The sequence below is a fragment of the Lepidochelys kempii genome, chromosome 3, assembly GCF_965140265.1.
Source record: "Lepidochelys kempii isolate rLepKem1 chromosome 3, rLepKem1.hap2, whole genome shotgun sequence".
Taxonomy (NCBI): Eukaryota; Metazoa; Chordata; order Testudines; family Cheloniidae; genus Lepidochelys; species Lepidochelys kempii.
Genome location: NC_133258.1, coordinates 194,510,562 through 194,531,948, shown reverse-complemented (window position 1 = coordinate 194,531,948; position 21,387 = coordinate 194,510,562). Strand labels below are relative to the sequence as shown.

Sequence of the window (21,387 nt, the reverse complement as noted above, 5' to 3'; positions counted from 1 at the left end):
TTAGTGTGTTATTTGGTTTAATATTCAATTCAGTTAACAATGCCGATTTTTAAACTATCTTTAGGTTTTCAGAGATACCACCCCCTACAGATGAGTTCACACTTCTATGAGCTTTTCTTTCGGACGATCATCTGCAGATCCAGGCAGATATCACTGCATTGGTTCCACTTGGGTCACGTTTTCAATGTTATTTTCACAGCCAGGAGGACAAAGAGGATATTGAGCTGGATGCTCAGCTGGCATAAGTTGTCATAGTGCCCTTGTTTCAGTGCACCTATGCCAATTCATGTCAGCTGAGGATCTAGCTTCTTTGTTTTTTAAAATGAAAGCTTAAATTCTGAAGCATGATCTTGCAGCAAAGATTGGATTATATGGATGCAGAATCATGGAGAATACAGGGTCCTGGACACAGTGCCTGTTTCTATCTAACATAGGTCTAGAGGCTGTGCCTCTTTCTTTATGATGCGGACCCTGGCATAGTGACTCAGTCCTTTGTAAACTGTAACGTGGATTACTGTAACACAGGGCACTTGGCGCTACCTTTGAAAAATGTCTCTTAGGTGGGGGTCAAGGTACCATATTGATGCATAACACCAAGGCCAAATTCTGCCCTGACTCATACCGTGTGCAACCCTGTGCACTTTAGTGGGGTTGCAGAAAACGTGAGTGAGGGCAGAATTTGGTCCCAGCACACTACTCTCCAGCTATCTATTTGCATCAGAGTGCAATTTTATTAGGTTGGTTATCACCTACAAAGCCCTAAATGCTCTAGCATAGTTATCCCAGAGGACTGCTTCTCTCTACAGGGCACAGGGTTTTACTTAGTTTGGTCAACCCACTGAAATTAGTTTGCTTTCACATAATACTATGAATTGGTTTTTTTTATGTTGTTGCTCTGGAATGGGGGTTTGCATGGTTAGTCCTTAAGATCAGAGGCTGGTATTTTCTGATGGTTTTTATAAATGTAAAGTATTTGCCAAAGGGCACCAAAATACATTTATAAATAAACAAAACACAGGACTCCTGCCAGGAGGAGCACAAATGAAATTCACCAGACTAACATGTAGTTGTTTTCTTGTGTTGTCCCTTCTATTTCTTCATCCCTTTATTTTTCGTTTTCCATCTCCATGCCACTTTTCCCTTTTTGACATTTTCTTACCTCCTGCTTTTTTACTTTTAAAAGCAGTACCCTTTCCTCTCATTTTCTCCCTTTTATATTCACATTCTTTGTTTTCCTCCCCTTTGCCAGTCTCATGTCCCCTTGGTTTCTTTTCTCTGCTAATATCTGTCTTCTTTGCCAGGAGTGATATGCCTAGCTCCTTGGACCTAATCCTTGTTCTGGTGAAGCTCCACCATGTGATGGAATGGCAGATGGGCATCCCTTTCTGCTATAGCCTGGCAAAATGGTTGCCTTCTCCCCCTCCTCCCCCATCTACTTTGTTTCATGGCTCCCCCAGTCAGTCAGCCCCATGAAGCAGAAGGCTAGAGCCTGCTTGGAGTGGAGCATCCACTGATTACTTCATGAAGCATCCACTGATCACTTCATGAAGCTCTCACATCCCCATACAGCTAAGTTAGTGTCAGGTGAGTAAATGAGAGAATCTTGGGGATACACCTGTGCCTGAAATTCTGTATATATCACCTTCTTCTGTAACAGGTGTACATTCAGTTCTATAGGAGTGAGGTGGAAGGTGGGTGGCTTTCAAGGAGTCACTTATTGCTTTACTCAGTTACTGAAGTGCAGCTGTATTGAGAAAGGACACATTTGAGGTCATGCAACTTTTACCACCTCCGTTATTGCCTTCCTGGCCCTACACCGGATTAGTCTGAGCCCCTGGCAAGGCACCCACCTCTAGAATGAGAAACACTGCTCTAGTTCAAAGATACAGCTAGTTCCTATCTCCTTTACTTCCCCCATTCTGATCTTTCAGTCTCCTTTATGCTTCTCCCTATATTATATTATTACTCCTTGGTCCTCCCCAGATCTCTGCCCCTAAAATTTCTCTCTCAACCCTGTGTTTCTTGCTCACTCTCTCTCCCTGAGCTCCCCAGGCCAGTTTCTGACTCAGGGATGAAATTAACCCTGTGTTGAAAACCAGCGCAAGGCCTGTTTATCATGACCCACCTAAGCCCTAAATGTAGGGCCTAAGTGGTGCATAGGCTTTCTACTGGACCTTTGCACATGGATGACCTTCATCTCAAAAGTTTTGCTTGAGTATTGTAGGATTTGGAACTTTTGTAAGATTTGGTGAGATCTGGAAAGAAGGTTGTATAACTGGTTTATCTTATCAATAATTATAATTGGATAGTTTCCTTAGCTGATAGACTAAACCTCGGCCAAAGTCATATACTACATTAAACTAACAACAGAAAACTAGATGCGTTTGTTTTTAAATTATGATTTTTTGTTAAGCATGAGATTTGCTGTATCTACAGAAAAAACGCAAAACAACTCAGTCTTTGGATAATCTGTTAGAAGAGTGAAATGCTATCATCTTTATTCTACCCTTGATTTGTTGATACTAGTCAGTTATAACCTATAGACCTGTCGTTGGTAACTATATTTTAAATCCTTGAGCAATTAATTCAGAGAAAGGGTTATACATTATTTAGTATGCATCTCGGTTAAATCAAAAAGTCAAAGGGACTAATTGTACTGCTCACCATTGTGAGTAAGGAGTTCATAATTTGGCCTGCATGACAGAAGAATGATCTTTTACTGTATTTCTTCATCTCTAGTAGGGTTGTTGCACTAATTCTTCTATGGAGTCCTTTCTCTGAGACCACATGCAGTATCGAAATGGAACTGATGAAGCAGCTCCAGCTTCTCCCTAGGACAGAAAACAAAAGGAATAAAAATAGATACCTAATTTCAGCAGTTATAAATTCATATATATACTAATATAAGTCTAAAACAGCTAAATGGCAATGGGACAAAAAACACTTAAACTTGATACTGGTTACATGAGATTTCACTTGAGAGGGAACATAATGAGGACAGCATGACAAAATTTATTTGGTCATCTATATGCCTTTATTACTCCTAGGGGAATTCTGTGCCACTTCACACATGCAGAATTCATGTGTCCTTTTCTCTGCAGAAAATATATTCTGCTGGAGAGGCTCTGCAGTTACACCTTTTGCCCACCAGGGGCTGCTGTGGCATCAGAACAGAGACAGCTGGCTCACTGCTCACCTGCCATAGCAGTCAGCAGCTGATAGGGAGAGAGCAGAGGCTGCATTCCTCACAGCTCCCTGCCTGTGGGGCCAGGTGAGGAAGCATGAGATATGGGGGAGAACAGACAGAGCGGGGTACACAGGGCTACTGGGGGGGATCACATAGGCTGGTTCAGAAGGACTAGTTGGGGGAACAGACAGGACTGGAGCTGAATGGGAGTGGGGGTGCAGGGTGGCTCAGTTGGAGTGCAGGGCCAGAGGAGGATGGGGAGAGCTGAGTGGGAGTGTAGAAACTCCGGGGGCTAGGAGGGGCAGGGACACATGGGGACAGAGGTTTTAGGGACACATAGGGATGCGGGAGGGGTTGCTGAGTGGGGGTGCATGGACACATGGGAACAGGGGCAGGGACACATGGGATGGGGGAGGGCGTGCATGGAGATGGGCAAGGCAGGTGCAGGGACAGATGGGGACAGGGAGCAGGGGGTGGCTGAGTGGGGGTGCAGGGACATATGAGGACAGGGGGAGAAGGGTGCATGGGGGACAGGTGAGGCGTGTGCAGGGACACATGGAGACAAGAGGAAGGGTGGCTGAGTGGGGGTGCAGGGACACATGCATGGGGCACAGGGACACATGGGGACGGGGTAGGTAGATGTACCTGACTGATTGGAAGGGGCTAGGGGTCGGCCAGAGTCTGGACGGGGAAGGCTCCCCAACTTCCCAACGATCCCTCTTCACTTCACTCCCCCTCCCCCGCCCAAAAAAGTTCCATACTTCTCCACCCACACCCAACAACCCTCCAGGTTCACTCCCAGGCTCCTTCCCAGCAACTACTTCCCTCTCCTTCAGCTCCACCATTACCCCTGACTGCCCCAAGCCTTTGAACAGCTTCTGAGGGGCGCGGGAAATACGTTTCTGTATTGTAGTTTAAATGAATTATTCCTCAAAGTTCTGTATGCCTAGTAAGGAATCTATTTGTCAAAAAACATTTTCTGAATCTTTTTTGTTGTCTGTATTGTTACAGACATACTTGTTGAAAGGAATTTTGAAATAAATTACCAAAATAATTAAAACTGGCGTGACTATATTATGTTATTCTGACAAAATATGCAGAATTTTAAAATATTGTGCACAGAATTTTTTTTGGCACAGAATTCCCCCAGGAGTACTTTAGGGAAGAGATGTAATTTGAAACTATTACTTAGATAATACGCTCCTTGGGAACAAGGACTAGGTCTTCCTGTGGTTTTCTTACAGGACTGATCTCACCATAGATGCTGGAGAGTCCAGGCCAAATTAACCCTAGTGTAAACTGATGGAATTCCATCAAAATCAGTAAAGTTGCATCTTTTTACACCCAGTTCTGAATTTGGCCCTTAATCCAGAATTTGAACTCTCATACATCTGTTGACCAATTTCAGATCAAGACTGCCCTCCACTGGTTGCTTCTCTTCAATAAAACAATATTTTCTTCAGGAGGCACTGGTTCCTTCACTCCATTCACAGAAAGGTGTGTGATCTTCTCATGTATGACTTTGTGCTTGAGAAAATTGGAAGATCTGAAGGACTACAGACTCAAGGGTGTTCTGGAGCCAGCAACAGGGGACTGAGGAGTAGAATCTTGTCTCCTGCCTCGTCTGCTACGTGCTTTGCCTTTGAAAAAAGTCACTTACTACTTGTAGTTGGCTAACCGCTGATCACTAAAGCTTGTAGACTGTTTTTTGGGAGGACATGATGACTGGAAGAGCCTTCATCCACCCCTTTCCCCTTTATCCTAGATTTTCTGGAATAGATAACGCCTGAGAAACTTGGCAAATCTGAGGAGCTGACTTGTCACCTTTTCAAACTCTGACCCAGAAATGCCTTCTCATTTCAAATTTTCTAATTGAAATGCCTTCTCAATTAGAAACCATATGCCTACAGTTGCATCCGATGAAGTGAGCTGTAGCTCACGAGAGCTTATGCTCAAATAAATTTGTTAGTCTCTAAGGTGCCACAAGTACTCCTCTTTTTTTTTTCTTGCATATACCTGATGAAAATCTCATGGAATCCATGAATGTATCTGAATATAGGAAGCTGCAGTGGAAAGTTTTTATGCATTACTATCCTTACCTTTTGTTCTTGATGGTCACCATTCCTGCTAAGAAAGGCTCATGGAAAGGCTTTCTGATATGGAGTCAGTTATCTTTTAAAATTCATGAGCTATTGAAAGCCCCCTAAACCAGAGCTATTTGGCTTACAAATACCCCACAAGTGGGTCTGCAGAGTTCCTATGTTCCTTGAAGACAAGCTAGATCTTGCACAGATTAGAAGCTCTGACGACTGTGACAGATGAGCTTGTAAATTCTGCAAGACTAGTGAAGAACTGTGCCATCCATCAAGAGCTAACCAGCATTATCAGCAGATCACTTCAATAACTCAAAATATTCCACCTAATCTTATCATTGTGCACTAGTTCCCTTTGAGCACTATTGAATAAATCACATTTAGACTTTCTAAATAGATCAAGCTTTTAAAAAAAAACAAAAAAACAAAAAACAACCCCTAACTTTACAAAATGTGAGGCCTTGTTTCTCCACTGCCTTGCACCGAATGTCAACATTTATGCCTGTGCAAAGTGGGTGTAATACACTACCTAATCAGAATGATAATGTTTTACATTCACTCTGCACAGGTCTAAATGACTACACAAGGTGCAAGGCAATGGCGAACCAGATCTTTGAGCCTTCTCCCAAACCTCCCTTGTCTGATTAACCTCATATATTATCATTACACCTGTTTATTGCATTACATGTCTTAAAACAAATAAGCTTTCTTAAAGTACATTTTACAGGGAAACATGTTTTCTTCTAATTCACTGCATCTTGAAAACTATTATAATATTTTTCACACTTGTGAACAGGAAAACACTGTAGACTTGTATTGTAAAAACCATAAGCGATGCTTCTTTACTTCCTTTTCTTTCTCTTGGCAGGTGATATTTGTATGGTAGTGACAACTACGCATGATTAAAAACACTATTTCAACTGCAAACATATTGTGCCTAATCCAGTCCTACCTTTCAGCCTTTGCAACCCCAATAAAGTAAGTCAGGGCAGAACTGACCCATTTTGTCTGCTATATGACCCATATTCCAGAGGATGTGGCAAGCAGTAAGTCACGGCATTGTTGTGGATAGCTCACTAAAGGGAAGAGTTCCAGGAAATGTGAGAATATACTTGTCTGTACCTTCATTATTCATGCCATTATGCCAAGCTCAAACATATTTTCCATAGGAGACAAACCCGGGGGATGGGGGGCGGGGGAGGGAACGACACACACACGACATTGGATTTAGGCAGTTTGTCTAACAAATTTCTATTAAAATTAAAAAAAAAGATTTTAATTATCTCCCACCCCCACAAAAAAAATGTTACAGAGGTAATAACTTAGAAGACACACCACTGGAGAATAAGAATAGTTGCACTTTGGCCTTTATTGTAACTATGCACACATGAAAAGTCACCCAGTACTTTAGACTCCCTCTTACAACTGGGCATAATTCTGAATATGCAGATAGAATGCAGCCTTAGGATCTGAGCCTGCCAGGAGTTCCATGCAGACAGCCTCTGGGCCCAGGCCTACCCTCACTGGTTTCAGTGGGGTTCTGCCCACCCAGAGTTCATTGAAGGGTCAGGTGTTTCGCTCTGAATGTCTTTGTTTTTAACCAGTTTATTAGATAGCTAGAACTAAGGTGTTAAAATAATGTTAACTTTTTTAATTCGTAAAAGTATGAAACTGAATTCTCCGATTGATAACGGAACAGCCATTGCACCACCATGTACTCTGGAAGTGGCAATGGGCACTTCTGCTGACACAGTGACAGCCTGCTCGACTTTCCTTTACATTATAACAGCACCTGTACTGACAGCGTAACAGCTTGGTGGAATGTTAGCATATGAGGAATTTCCAGTGTAAAACAAAGCAGAAATTGTCATGTATCAAAACTAGGAATTATAATGGTTCCATTTCACTTTTATCACATAGGAAGAGGAATTAATACTGACGCCTAGACATTGCAGTTTAGACAGGCTCAATCCTGCCAAGAGCTCTTTATGCACATGTGCCAGTGGAGCAGATGGACTTGCAGGCTAGGAACCCAAGTCTCTAACGAAAATAACATGGATTCCAAAGGGAGGGGTGTTTTCTCCCAGTACACAGCATGAGTCTGTTTTAACTAGAGTTGCATAAATATTAGGGTCTATCCCCAACCATGAGAATTAACATAACCATTTTAATTCAGCAGAGATTATCTCTGAACTATGGAGGTCTGGTTTCAAAACAAACTCTGTCCATTACTCAAAAAGAAAAGGAGTACTTGTGGCACCTTAGAGACTAACCAATTTATTTGAGCATAAGTTTTTTTGAGCTACAGCTCACCTCATCGGATGCATTCAGTGGAAAATACAGTGGGGAGATTTATATACACAGAGAACATGAAACAATGGGTGTTACCATACACACTGTAACCAGAGTGATCAGGTAAGGTGAACTATTACCAGCAAGGGGGGGGGGGGGACTTTTGTAGTGATAATCAAGGTGGGCCATTTCCAGCAGTTGACAAGTGGGGGGTGGGGGTGGGGAAGGAGGGGAACAAACATGGGGAAACAGTTTTACTTTGTGTAATGACCCATCCACTCCCAGTCTTTATTCAAGCCTAAATTAATTGTATCCAGTTTGCAAATTAACTTCAATTCAGCAGTCTCTCATTGGAGTCTGTTTTTGAAGTTTTTTTGTTGAGGAATTGCCACTTCTAGGTCTGTAATCGAGTGACCAAAGAGACTGAAGTGTTCTGCGACTGGTTTTTGAATGTTATAATTCTTGACGTCTGATTTGTGTCCATTTATTCTTTTACGTAGAGACTGTCCAGTTTGGCCAATGTACATGGCAGAGGGGCAGATGACAAAGAAGATCATAGTATTGAAGATGTGGTTGAAGATAACACGGCTGCTACTCTGAAACCTATCATTATGCAAGGCACTGAATTTAGCCGTATGGAGTGGAAATCTATCAACTTCATGAAAAAACTCGTACAGATACAGACAGACATCATCTTCCTTTCCAAATGCAAACAGATGGACATCATACCAAAAGGACTGAAGGTAAAAAATCCATTACAATCTACATGCCACACAGATTATGCTGACAGCTTGTACCACACACTCTCAAAGAAACTGCGGAACCATCTGATCAACATCCTCTACAGCAAACTGGGAAAGATTAAGAATGAGCTCTCAAAACTGGATACTCTCATAAAAAGCCAGCCTTCCACACAAACTTCCTCGTGGCTGGACTTTACAAAAATGGGACAAGCAATTTACCAATGTGATATATGCCATCAAGTATTTGCAAACTGGACACCATTAACTTAGGCTTGAATAAAGACTGGGGGTGGATGTGTCATTACACAAAGTAAAACTATTTCCCCATGCTTATTTCCCCCCTTCCCCCTGCCCCGCACTGTTACTCTTATCTTCTTGTCAACTGTTGGAAATGGGCCATCCTGATTATCACTACAAAAGGTTTTTTTTTTTCTCCTGCTGATAATAGCTCACCTTAATTGATCACTCTCATTATAGTGTGTATGGCAACACCCATTTTTTCATGGCGGGGGTGTGTGTGTGATCTTCCTGAATTTTCCACTGCATGCATCCAATGAAATGGATTTTAGCCCACGAAAGCTTATGCTCAAATAAATTTGTTAGTCTCTAAGGTGCCACAAGTACTCCTTGTTCTTTTAGCTCTCTATATGTAGGTACTAGAGTTTGGTTTCCTCTTTTAGATTTTCATTGAGATAGCCGAGGAAGAGCTGCTGTTATGTTCCCAGCAGTGGCTATTTACATGCTGTGACAGAGCATGTTTCTCCATTTTACTATCGTTTTTGAGTAAGTGGAACATTGTCTTTATTTGAGGTGTGTATGTGTGTGGTTTTTGTTTTGCTTTCTTTACCCTGAAATATTTTTTCTAGTCCGTTGGACTTAATTCTAAATGAAGCTTATCTAATCTATAGTGAAGATAGGTCCTTCTCTTATTGTCTGAGCTACCTGGCCCTGGGTTGGGGATTTTGTACCCACTGTCCACAGCACAACTACAAAAAACCTCCATTATGCTGACTTTATATGCAATTCAAGGATGGAAGTCATCCGCCTGAAAACAGTGCATGTGTATATTGTTCAACTGGATACAAAGTGTGTCATTCACAGATGTATATCATCTGCCCCCCTCACTCCCAGCTACAGGAGATGAAGATAAAATCATGTGATTCTGTCTATGCTTTCATGTAGTTCTGCTAAAGAAACAGGTAATCTCATTAGTCTTGAAAACAAGGTGAATATTTCCTGTGTTCTGTCTGTTTGTCCATCTATTCAGGTGCCTACAACATGCTCATCACCATGGTATCTGAACATTCTAGTGCACAAACAATAATCAGCAGTTGTCAATTTTAATATTATTTCTTGACGCATAAAACTAATTTTGGCAGAGACTGTAAGATAATATAAATCAAAACACTGTGGGCCAGACTCTCAGTTGGTGTAAACAGGCTTAGCTCTGTCTGTAGTTGGGTAATAATATACTGTGTAAAAATAAGTAACATGAACTTGTGTATATTACTCCACACACATGGCATAACATTGGCACATCTTGCTGATATAAACCAAAAATCTCCTCACGTACAGTAACTAACAACCAGGCTGATTCATCTCAGATCAACATTCCCTAGACAACTTTTGGCACCCACTGTATCCAACTAAACTACAATGTCAAAGTCCCCCGCCTTTCAGCAAAGAAGAATGATCTATACAATAGCTCTTTATTAGTCAGCTGCTTATCTCAAACTTTAACTGGAGCTGGTCTGCATTTATTTATATAGGGTGAAATCCTGTCTTGTAATGCTTGTGGGCATGAGTAGAGTGGTAACATGGGACTGGAGCCCCTGTAGGAATTCTGGCTGACTGGGAGTTTGTGTGCACACTCCAGAGCTGTAGCTTCACCCCCGTTGGCTTGAGAAGCGTGCCAAGTGGTTTTTGTTCTGTTGGCTTGTGGTGGGAGAAGTGATATGGCCCCATCTTCACTCCAGCACTGCGCAGGCAATTAGCTCCCACAGAATGCTAATGAGGAGTAGGAACTGGCTGGCTCTGCATGTGGGCACCCACCACCTCACACACCACACTTACACTTGCTCAGGGAGTAGCCCGGAGTCTTGCTTTTTTCCCTTCTTTGCATTATTTTATTTGAGCAACTTTTCTATAAAATTCAGTAATGGACAGATTTCAGAGTAGCAGCCGTGTTAGTCTGTATTCGCAAAAAGAACAGGAGGACTTGTGGCACCTTAGAGACTAACCAATTTATTTGAGCATAAGCTTTCGTGAGCTACAGCTCACTTCACCGGATGCATTCAGTGGAAAATACAGTGGGGAGATTTCTATACACAGAGAACATGAAACAATGGGTGTTACCATACACACTGTAATGAGAGTGCTCAGGTAAGGCGAGCTATTACCAGCAGGAGAGTGGGGATGGGGGGACCTTTTGTAGTGATAATCAAGGTGGGCCATTTCCAGCAGTTGACAAGAACATCTGAGGAGAGCGGGGTGGGGGGTGGGGTGGGGAGGGAGTTGGGGAAGGGGAGGAATAAACATGGGGAAATAGTTTTACTTTGTGTAATGACACATCCACTCCCAGTCTCTATTCAAGCCTAAGTTAATGGGTTAATGGTGTCCAGTTTGCAAATTAATTCCAATTCAACAGTCTCTCGTTGGAGTCTGTTTCTGAAGTTTTTCTGTTGTAATATTGCGACTTTTAGGTCTGTAATCGAGTGACCAGGGAGATTGACGTGTTCTCCGACTGGTTTTTGAATGTTATAATTCTTGATGTCTGATTTGTGTCCATTTATTCTTTTAAGTAGAGACTGTCTGGTTTGGCCAATGTACATGATGGCATATATCACATTGGTAGATGTGCAGGTGAACGAGCCTCTGATAGTGTGGTTGATGTGATTAGGTCCTATGATAGTGTCCCCGAATAGATATGTGGACAGAATTGGCAACAGGCTTTGTTGCAAGGGTAGGCTCCTAAGTTTTTTTTTTGCTGTGTGGTTGTAGGTGAGTATTTGATTCAGGTTGGGGGGCTAATCTGTAGGTAAGGACTGGCCTGTCTCCAAAGATCTGTGAGAGTGAGGGATTGTCCTTCAGGATAGGTTGTAGATCCTTGATGATGCGCTGGAGAGGTTTTAGTTGGGGGCTGAAGGTGATGGCTATTGGCGTTCTGTTACTTTCTTTGTTGGGCCTGTCCTGTAGTAGGTAACTTCTGGGAACTCTTCTGGCTCTGTCAATCTGTTTCTTCACTTCAGCAGGTGGGTAGTGTAGTTGTAAGAATACTTGATAGAGATCTTGTAGGTGTTTGTCTCTGTCTGAGGGGATGGAGCAAATGCGGTTGTATCAGAGCTAGGCTGTAGACAATGGATCCTGTGGTGTGGTCTGGATGAAAGCTGGAGGCATGTAGGGAAGTATAGCAGTCAGTAGGTTTCCAGTATAGGGTGGTGTTTATGTGACCATTGCTTATTAGCACTGTAGTGTCCAGGAAGTGGATCTCTTGTGTGGACTGGTGGGATGGAAATTGTTGACATAATGGTGGAATTCCTCAAGGGCTTCTTTTCCATGGGTCCAGATGATGAAGATGTCATCAATGTAGCGCAAGTAGAGTAGGGGCGTTAGGGGGCGAGAGCTGAGTCAGCCATAAAAATGTTGGCATACTGTGGGGCCATGCGGGTACCCATAGGAGTGCCGCTGACTTGAAGTTATACATTGTTCCCAAATGTGAAATAGTTATGGGTGAGGATAAAGTCACAAAGTTCAGCCACCAAGTTTGCCGTGACATTATCGGGGATAGTGTTCCTGATGGCCTGTAGTCCATCTTTGAGTGGAATGTTGGTATAGAGGGCTTCTACATCCATAGTGGCTTCTACATCCATAGTATTTGTCATTCCACCACTGGTATCAGAATGGAAAAGAATTGATCTATTGCAGAATGGCCTAACTATCAGGGCAGATGGTATCAGAACACATTTTTCAATGACTGCCCTGCCAAGGTCAGAAAGTCATACAGCTTAAGGCTGGAAGGGTCTACAGATAATTTAGTCTGACCTCCTGTATCTCAAAGGCCACTAAACTCTACCCAGCCACCTTCACACCAAGTCTAAGGACCAGAATTAAACCACAGTATTACAGTTGTCAGGAGACTATTGCACGCCACAGACAGAGAACAGGAGGGACTGAGCAGTATCAGTTCACCAAAGGTCACAATATAGAAAGTATAGTGTTTTTAAAGAACGCCTCAGGTCCTGCCAACTCATATACAGATCATGGAAGGATTTAATTCCACTTTGGCATCCACAATGTTTTGAACAATGTCTCTTCATTTAGGTGAGGTGTCATATATACATATATGACATACACACACACATATATCAGACATGCAGTACAGTATACATGTATATATGTACAAGTATATGGCATATGGTGAAGTATCAGGAGAATTCAAATAAAAATGGTGAGATACATTGATCTATTTGAAAACAATCTTTTTATACGGTCAGGGCTTCCAGATAAAAGTGCCTGTTTCCCCTACAGCCACATACCACACAACAGAACCACTAACCCAGGAACCTATCCTTGCAACAAAGCCCGTTGCCAACTGTGCCCACATATCTATTCAGGGGACACCATCACAGGGCCTAATAACATCAGCCCACTATCAGAGGCTCGTTCACCTGCACATCCACCAATGTGATATATGCCATCATGTGCCAGCAATGCCCCTCTGCCATGTACACTGGTCAAACTGGACAGTCTCTACGTAAAAGAATAAATGGACACAAATCAGATGTCAAGAATTATAACCTTCATAAACCAGTCAGAGAACACTTCAATCTCTCTGGTCACGCGATTACAGACATGAAAGTTGCGATATTACAACAAAAAAAACTTCAAATCCAGACTCCAGCGAGAGACTGCTGAATTGGAATTCATTTGCAAATTGGATACTATTAACTTAGGCTTGAATAGAGACTGGGAGTGGCTAAGTCATTATGCAAGGTAACCTATTTCCCCTTGTTTTTTCCTACCCCCCCCCCCAGACGTTCTTGTTAAACCCTGGATTTGTGCTGGAAATGGCCCACCTTGATTATCATACACATTGTAGGGAGAGTGATCACTTTAGATAAGCTATTACCAGCAGGAGAGTGGGGTGAGAGGAAGTATTTTTTTATGCTTTGTGTGTATAAAAAGATCTTCTACACTTTCCACAGTATGCATCCGATGAAGTGAGCTGTAGCTCACGAAAGCTTATGCTCAAATAAATTGGTTAGTCTCTAAGGTGCCACAAGTACTCCTTTTCTTTTTGCGAATACAGACTAACACGGCTGTTACTCTGAAACATTTCTAGGATACAACAGGAGAGTCCAGCTAGGGCTTCTCTATGTGAGGGTGGATTAAAAAAAGAAGAGTTAAGATCAAATTAAATTTGTTTTCTCTGCCCCTCCCTTAAATAATCTCTATCCCCAGATGAAGAGTGGCAGAATTACTTCCTTCTCTGCAGAATTTTGTGTTTGCAAGTGTTGAATTTATTTTAAGAGCTTCCATAAAGACAATACTTTAGACATGCTTGTCAGCTATTTCTGAAATCTCTTTGATGAGGAAAGCAGCTCTGTAAAATGGCATCATGCAGTTCCATGGTTATTGTCCCAATCATTCTCATACCCAATTTATTCATTTTAAAAATAAATATATGGGCTTTCTATCTATCAGCCCTTATTTTCATTCTATGTTCTGAAAGTCAAGGTATGTGCTTTTCTACTGTGCTCTACGAACCCCCTGCTGGAGTGGCTGGGGAAGGACATGCACAGTGGCCTTCTACAACAGTGAGGACATCATGCTCAGGCATGAGACAAGGAAATAAACTCACTATACACAGAGTACTGTCAAATACAAAAACAGAAAACTAACAAACAGGGAGGGGAGAAAAAGAAAAATCATCCCCCAATAATCTTTCAGTTTTATTCATCTTAGATATGTGTGTTGTGATGGGGCAAGGCCAGATGGCTATAGAAAAGTAGTGGGAGATAGATATATTAGCTCCAGGCTAAACAAATCCCTGGTACCAGGATAAGTGAAATGGCAGCTGCTCCAGGTCAATTAAGACACCTGCGGGCAATTAAGGACTTTCCAGAAGGCAGGGAGAATGCTAGGCTGATTGGGACACCTGAAGCCAATCAGGGGCTGGCTGAAACTAGTCAAAAGCCTCCCAGTTAGTCAGGTGGGTGTGCAGGTCAAGAGCTGTGGGAGGAAGTTGTGCTGTTGGAGAGACTGAGTAGTACACACCATATCAGGCACAAGGAAGGAGGCCCTGAGGTAAGGATGAAGTGGAGCTTGAGGAAGTGAGGGCTGCTGTGGGGGAAGTAGCCCAGGGAATTGTACATGTCATGTTTCTAAAAGGTCAGCTATCATAGCTGATACTATTAGGGTCCCTGGGCTGAAGCCCGCAGTAGAGGGTGGGCCAGGGCTTCCCCTTCGCCCCCTGATTAATCACTGAGACTGGGAGACAACAGAGACTGTACAAGGAAGGATAACTTCTCCTCACCTCCCTCGCTGGCTTATGATGAAAATGGCTCAGTAGACTGTGACCCTTGTCTCTAGAGAGAGAACGGTTACATGGAGGGTCACAGTGAGCCTCTGAGGCTAGCAAAATCCGTCAGGAAACGTAGGACCCATGGAGGCAAGGACAGAGCTTTGTCACTGTATGTAAAACAGTAGGAAAAACCTTTTAGAGAAAATGTGATTATTAAGATCACATTGTCCTTTAATATTTTTGGAATAATAAATTGATTTTTCTGCAGACTTTATTCCTATTGCTATGATTAAAATCTCTTGTGCATTCCCTTCCCTCACAGCAGTAGGGTATCTGAGGTCTGTTTCAACACATTAGACCTGCACAAAATGACTATTGCAACCACATTCCACAAATGCTTTCTCCCCCTTCAGCCTAGCATACATGTGTGCACGTCTGCTACAAGAGACACAGGAAATGACCGGTCTCTTATTTTTCTCTCAGTATCACAATCAAGGTTTTTCCTCTTTTTTACTACAATAAAGAACAAAGAACTTCTAGTACCACCCCCTTCAGGACTCATATGAAAGTGGCAGTGTGTGAGGGAAAAAACTGTTACCTACCTTCTCGTAATTGTTGTTCTTCGAGATGTGTTCATGTCCATTCCAAGTAGGTGTGTGTGCCCGCCACATGCACAGTCGTTGGAAGGTTTTCCCCCTAGCATCTAAGCAGTACCCGTTGGATGGGCTGTGGAGACGCCTGGAGTCGCACCTTCATGGTAGTCTATATAGGTCCTTGGCGACTGCTGCCTCTTCAGTTCCTTCTTGCCAAATACCCTGACAGAGGGGAAGGAGGGTGGGTCTCGGAATGGACATGAGCAACACATCTCTAAGAACAACAATTACGAGAAGGTAGGTAACCGTTTTTTCTTCTTAGAGTGCTTGCTCATGTTGATTCCAAGTAGGTGACTGCGATGTTCCCCTCTGGTGATCTGCTAGGTCACTCCAATCCTTGACTCTGGGAGCCAGCCTTACCCTGCTCTGCTATAAGAACCCCCCACTCCTGGGCTGTTCATGCACAGCCTCTGGCATGTAAGCCGCTCCTTGGATTGTGCAACCAAATGACACTATCCAATATCTCCAGTCCCAGACACAACCCTAGCAGCCTCTGTCTTCCAGTGCCAAGTTACGCCCGCTGGACGCTGCAAGCTTATATGAATTCACCAATTTAACAAAGAAACTGATATGTACAAGGCTTGTTAACTCAAGGGGAGCCTCTAACACACTTCAAACCAAACACACTGCTTCAGGTAGAACAAACAGACAGATTTTAAGTGATTGTAAGTCCACCCATAACAAGTCAGATTTGGTCAAATGAAATAAAATCAAATTGTATTCTATGCTGATCTTAACACTTTCAATGCCCTTACAAACTTAGATGCTTCTCACCACAGGCTGGCTGGTTGTCCTCCAGCCAGGCTCTCCCCTTTGATCAGCGCTTCAGTTGCTTGGTGTGGTGTCCGTAGGAGTAGGTGGAAGACAGAGGAAGAGCATGGTAAACGTCTCTCCCTTTTATCATGTCCTTTCTTCCCTCTTGGCTTTGCCCCCATCCCCTTCAGAGTCAGGTGAGTATTACCTCATCGCAGTCCCATATTGACCAAAGGAAGGGGGATGACTCACTCGAGCAGATCCTTTTGTTGCTGTGAAGCTGGGCTGGGTTTGTCTCATACTTGCCCTGATGAGGTGTGAACTGCCTCTCTGCTCTTGGAGAGTTTTTGCCTGGGCTTATTTTAAGCCATGAGGATACATTTTCAGCCTCATAACTATATACATGAAATTATAACCTATAACACTACTGTAACGATTACTGTAACATCACTATAACAATGCTCAGTGCATCATGAGCCTTCAGGAGATACCGAACAGGACAAACTTTGCGTAGGATACCACCCAATCATTTTACAAGGATGAACATGGGGATGCTGGGTGTTCCCCCGAGGTACAGAGCATCACAGTGACTCCCAAACACCTCCTAGGAGGAGGGGTCAGAGCTCAGCAGGTCGCCGACTGCAGCACCGCTCTACCAAATGCGGCATCATCTCTGGCCTGCTGTGTAATGGCGTAGTGCGATGTAAAGGTGTGGATCAACGACCAGGTCGCTGCCCTGCAGATGTCTTCAATAAGGATTTGTGCCAGGAATGCCGCTGAGGATGCCTGTGCCCTTGTGGAGTGTGCCATCAGCGCGGGGGTAGGTATCTTTGCTAAGTCATAACATGCCCAGATCCAGGACATGATCCGAGAAGAGATCCTGTGGGATGAAACTGGAACAGATGCTACCATCCAAAATATGGCCTGGCCATATATGTGAAGAACACCACCATCACAGATTTTGATGTCCCCTCCCCACACTGAAAAGGAAGCCACCTACACTCCTGCCATCAGAATAGGGGAAGTGCACATCACCAATGTGTATAAAGCCTGTAATTCAAAATGGCTGAAGCCAGCACTCCCAAGAGCACCAATCCCAGCCCGATATGTTGGTGACTTTAACAGTACCACACTATGTGGGGCTATGAAGTTAATGAAGCAGACTGTGAAGACCTCACAAACTGGATGTCTGCGGAATATCTGCAACTGGTCTTTGATCCCAAACGGCAATCAACTTTCCACACTTCTTGCTGGCAACGCAATGCAATTACAACTCATTTACATCCTGCAAATTACTTCCCAACTTCTAAGCTCAGTACCAATGTGGACACTATATCCATTTGTTTTTAACTGGCCATCAGGAAGTTTAGACTTGAAATTTGATGAAGGTTTCTAACCATCAGAGGAGTAAAGTTCTGGAATAGCCTTCCAAGGGGAGCAGTGGAGGCAAAAGACATATCTGGCTTCAAGACTAAGCTTGATAAGTTTATGGAGGGGATGGTATGATGGGATAACCTAATTTTAGCAATTAATTGATCTTTGACTATTAGCAGTAAATATGCCCAATGGCCTGTGATGGGACACTAGATAGGGTGGGATCCGAGTTACTATAGAGAATTCTTTCCTGGGTGTCTGGTTGGTGAGTCTTGCCCACATGCTCAGGGTTTAGCCGATTGCCATATTTGGGGTCGGGAAGGAATTTTCCTCCAGGGCAGATTGGCAGAGGCCCTGGGGGGTTTTCGCCTTCCTCTGCAGCATGGGGCATGGGTCACTTGCTGGAGGATTCTCTGCACCTTGAAGTCTTTAAACCACGACTTGAGGACTTCAATAACTTAGACATAGGTCAGGGGTTTGTTACAGGAGTGGGTGGGTGAGATTCTGTAGCCTGCGTTGTGCAGGAAGTCAGACTAGACTATCATAATGGTCCCTTCTGACTTTAAAGTCTAGGATTCTATGATTAACACAAGTCTATCACCACCCACATCGGTATAGAAATCCCCATGATTCTGTTTAAACAAATCCCCTGGTGGAACCTGACCAGAGCTGATTGGGATTGCTAAAGGGAAGCTGTAGAAAAAGTGATCTGAATTCCCACACCAGAATGTCATCACCAGTTGTTGGCCTCCTTACAGCTGCCACCAAGAACAGTATCCCTTGGGGGTTCTGGGAAGAATACACTGCTGGACAAAAGAGACCCATGACCTGAACTAGCAGTACAACCAGTTGGGCAGCCCACAGGTGAAGGCCCTGTTAGAGTCTCTAGATTCAGCCAGATGCCAGCAGTGGATCGAGTGCAGAGGAAATTTAAGACCGGCGCAGCCTCTGTAGACTTGTCATTGACCTACAATACAATCTGGATTAAAGGCCTTATCAGGGTTCCCTCCCCACTCTGAACTCTGGGGTACAGATGTGGGGACCCGCATGAAAGACCCCCTAAGCTTATTTCTAGCAGCTTAGGTTAAACACTTCCCCAAGGCACAAATCCTTCCCTGTTCTTGGATGAGTACTGCTGTCACCACCAAGTGAGTTAGACAAAGATGCAGGAAAAGGACAAATTGGAATTCCTGTTTTCCCCAAAATATTCCCCCAAGTCCCTTCACCCCCTTCCCTGGGGAGGCTTGAGAATAATCTACCAACCAGATAGGTAAACAAAGTGAGCACAGACAAGACCCTTGGGTTTTTAGGACTCTAAAAACCGAATCAGATTCTTAAACAGAACTTTATAATAAAGAGAAAAAAAAGTAAAAGAAACACCTCTGTAAAATCAGGATGGAAGGTAATTTTACAGGGTAATAAGATTTAAAACATAGAGGATTCTGCTCTAGGCAAAACTTCAAAGTTACAAAAAACAGGGATAAACCTCCCTCTTAGCACAGGGAAAATTCACAAACTAAAACAAAAGCTAATCTAATGCCTTTCCTTCCTATTACTTACAATTTGTAATCTTAGATGCTTAGTTCAGGTATGGCTTTAGGAAATGTATTTTCCCTGCCCTGGTTCCTCACTGACTCGGAGAGGACACAAAAACCCCAAAACTAAAACCTCTCCCCACAGATTTGAAAGTATCTTCTCCCGTTATTGGTCCTTTTGGTCAGGTGCCAACCAGGTTATCTGAGCTGCTTAACCCTTTACAGGTAAAGGAGGGATTTTATGCTACCCTTAGCTGTATGTTTATGACAGGCCTGATGCTGAAACTTGCAAGGATTATCCCCTGCTGCAAAACACTATGCCTGCTATGGATGATGCTGAGCAATAGGCGGCTACATGTCCACTTTGACAGCAAAGATAGTTTTCTCTGGTTCCTCAGCAATGGACTGCCACAAGGCTCGGTACTTGTGCTGATGCTTTTCAATGTTTACTCAAATGACATGCCTCCAACGAAGTCACAGGAATTTGCATATGCAGCTGACCTTGCCCTTGCAACAAGCAGCCACCATTAGCGACACTGAGTCCAACTTGAACAGGGACCTAAACACCATGGAGCAATATTTCCAGAAATGGAGGCTCAAGCCAAATCCTCACAAAACAAGTCACTGCATTCCATCTTGATAACAGGAATGCTAAGCGCATCTTGAAAGTAACCTTCTGCGGCAACAGTGTACAACATGACCCCACTATGACACATCTCGGAGTGAAGCTGGATCACACGTTAACCTTCCGTGACCATCTGAAGAAAGTAGCTGCCAAGATGAAGACAAGGGTTAACCTGGTCCAGAAATTGACAAGCACAAGCTGGGGAGCACCAGTGTTACAGACATCAGTGGTGGCCCTTCTGTACTCTGTAGCTGAGTACTGTGCATCAGTATGGACCAAAAGTAGCCATACTGGACTGGTTGATGTCCAACTAAAAGCTGCAATGCATTGCTGCAACCCTCAAATTGACTATAACACCTTGCTTGCCAGTGCTGTGGCACGTTGCTCCCCCATCCATTCACCACGATGTTGCAACCCTTTGGGAATTCCAGAAGATCGTGGAAAATGAACATCTTCCCATCCATCAGGACCTTAACAACATCCCTCTCATATCAAGGCTCTGTCAAATTTCTCTACTTAGACTGTAGAGCAACAACTATAATTTTACATTTAGATAGTTGAGCCAATACCATCTGGAGTAGTAGAGTGTGTTGCTGTGATGCCTTCTTCGTATTTATGAATCAAGCATTGAGTTGTTCCAGGGTCTGTTCTGGGTGACCACAGTCGCACATGGAGAGTCTTTAATTTTCCATTTGTGCAGCAAGAATCCGCATCTGCCATGATTTGCGTGGATGCAGTTTAGGGTTGCCCATAGCTTCATGGGAGATCAAAGCCAGGGATCTTCTGCGTTGGGTCTTTCACAGGATGTTTATTTGAGACTGGTAAACGCCATTTGGCTTTCCAAGCTTCATCAGAGTTGAAGTTGCATTGTTGAAGGTTAAATGTATGGACCCAAAAGGGCTTACACAACTTCAGTCACAACTAATAGTGGTGAGGCCTGTTAATGCACTCTGATCAGCCTCCAGAAGTAGAGGAGTTCTTTTACAGTGGATCAATACTGCTTACACTTTGCCTGAAAAAGTAATCCTTTTCAACTGGCCTGCCTGATCAGATAAGATGGAACAAAGTATGCTGGGATCTGTAGTTTCTGCAGGGCACAAGTTTGTATTAAGACAGTAATTGTCAACTCCAAATATCATGAGTGAAGCCCACCCAAAACTACAAATGACTTAAAAATTAATGAGTTTTTTTTTTAAAAAGTTAAATTTTGGGGTTTTTGTTTTGCACCTTTCGGTCACATTGGGTATGTCTACACAGCCTGTGTCAACAGACTTGCATCAGTGGGGCTAGCGCACTAAAATAGCTGTGTAAGAATAGCTGCCATGAGCTGTATAGACATACCCGCTTGTATTACGTTTTCAAGCTTTTCTCCACAACCACGAGGACTAGAAACTTTTTTTTTAAAGCAGAGATTCTCTCCTAATCACATGTATTCAAGACCTGGGGCTTTAACACAAACAACAAATATCACAATATTCAGGATAAAAAAATCATGAGGGAGGGCAATGCTATAAAGATGAGATGGAAATAAGCCACACCATAGAAATGAGTCAGCTACACTTTGGTTACCCCAATGAATAGTAATGCCAAAATTCTTCAGAAGGATTAA

At 43.2% G+C, this 21,387-nt stretch overlaps 1 long non-coding RNA gene across 2 annotated transcripts in view; it reads right to left on the bottom strand.

Moving 5' to 3' along the window:
- The window catches only part of LOC140909660 (uncharacterized), a 33,044-nt gene continuing 11,657 nt past the window's right edge, over positions 1 to 21,387 (bottom strand). For both annotated transcript variants that reach the window (XR_012158318.1, XR_012158317.1), the window contains one exon: positions 1 to 2,831. This is a non-coding gene — a long non-coding RNA (uncharacterized lncRNA). The remainder of the gene's footprint in view (positions 2,832 to 21,387) is intronic.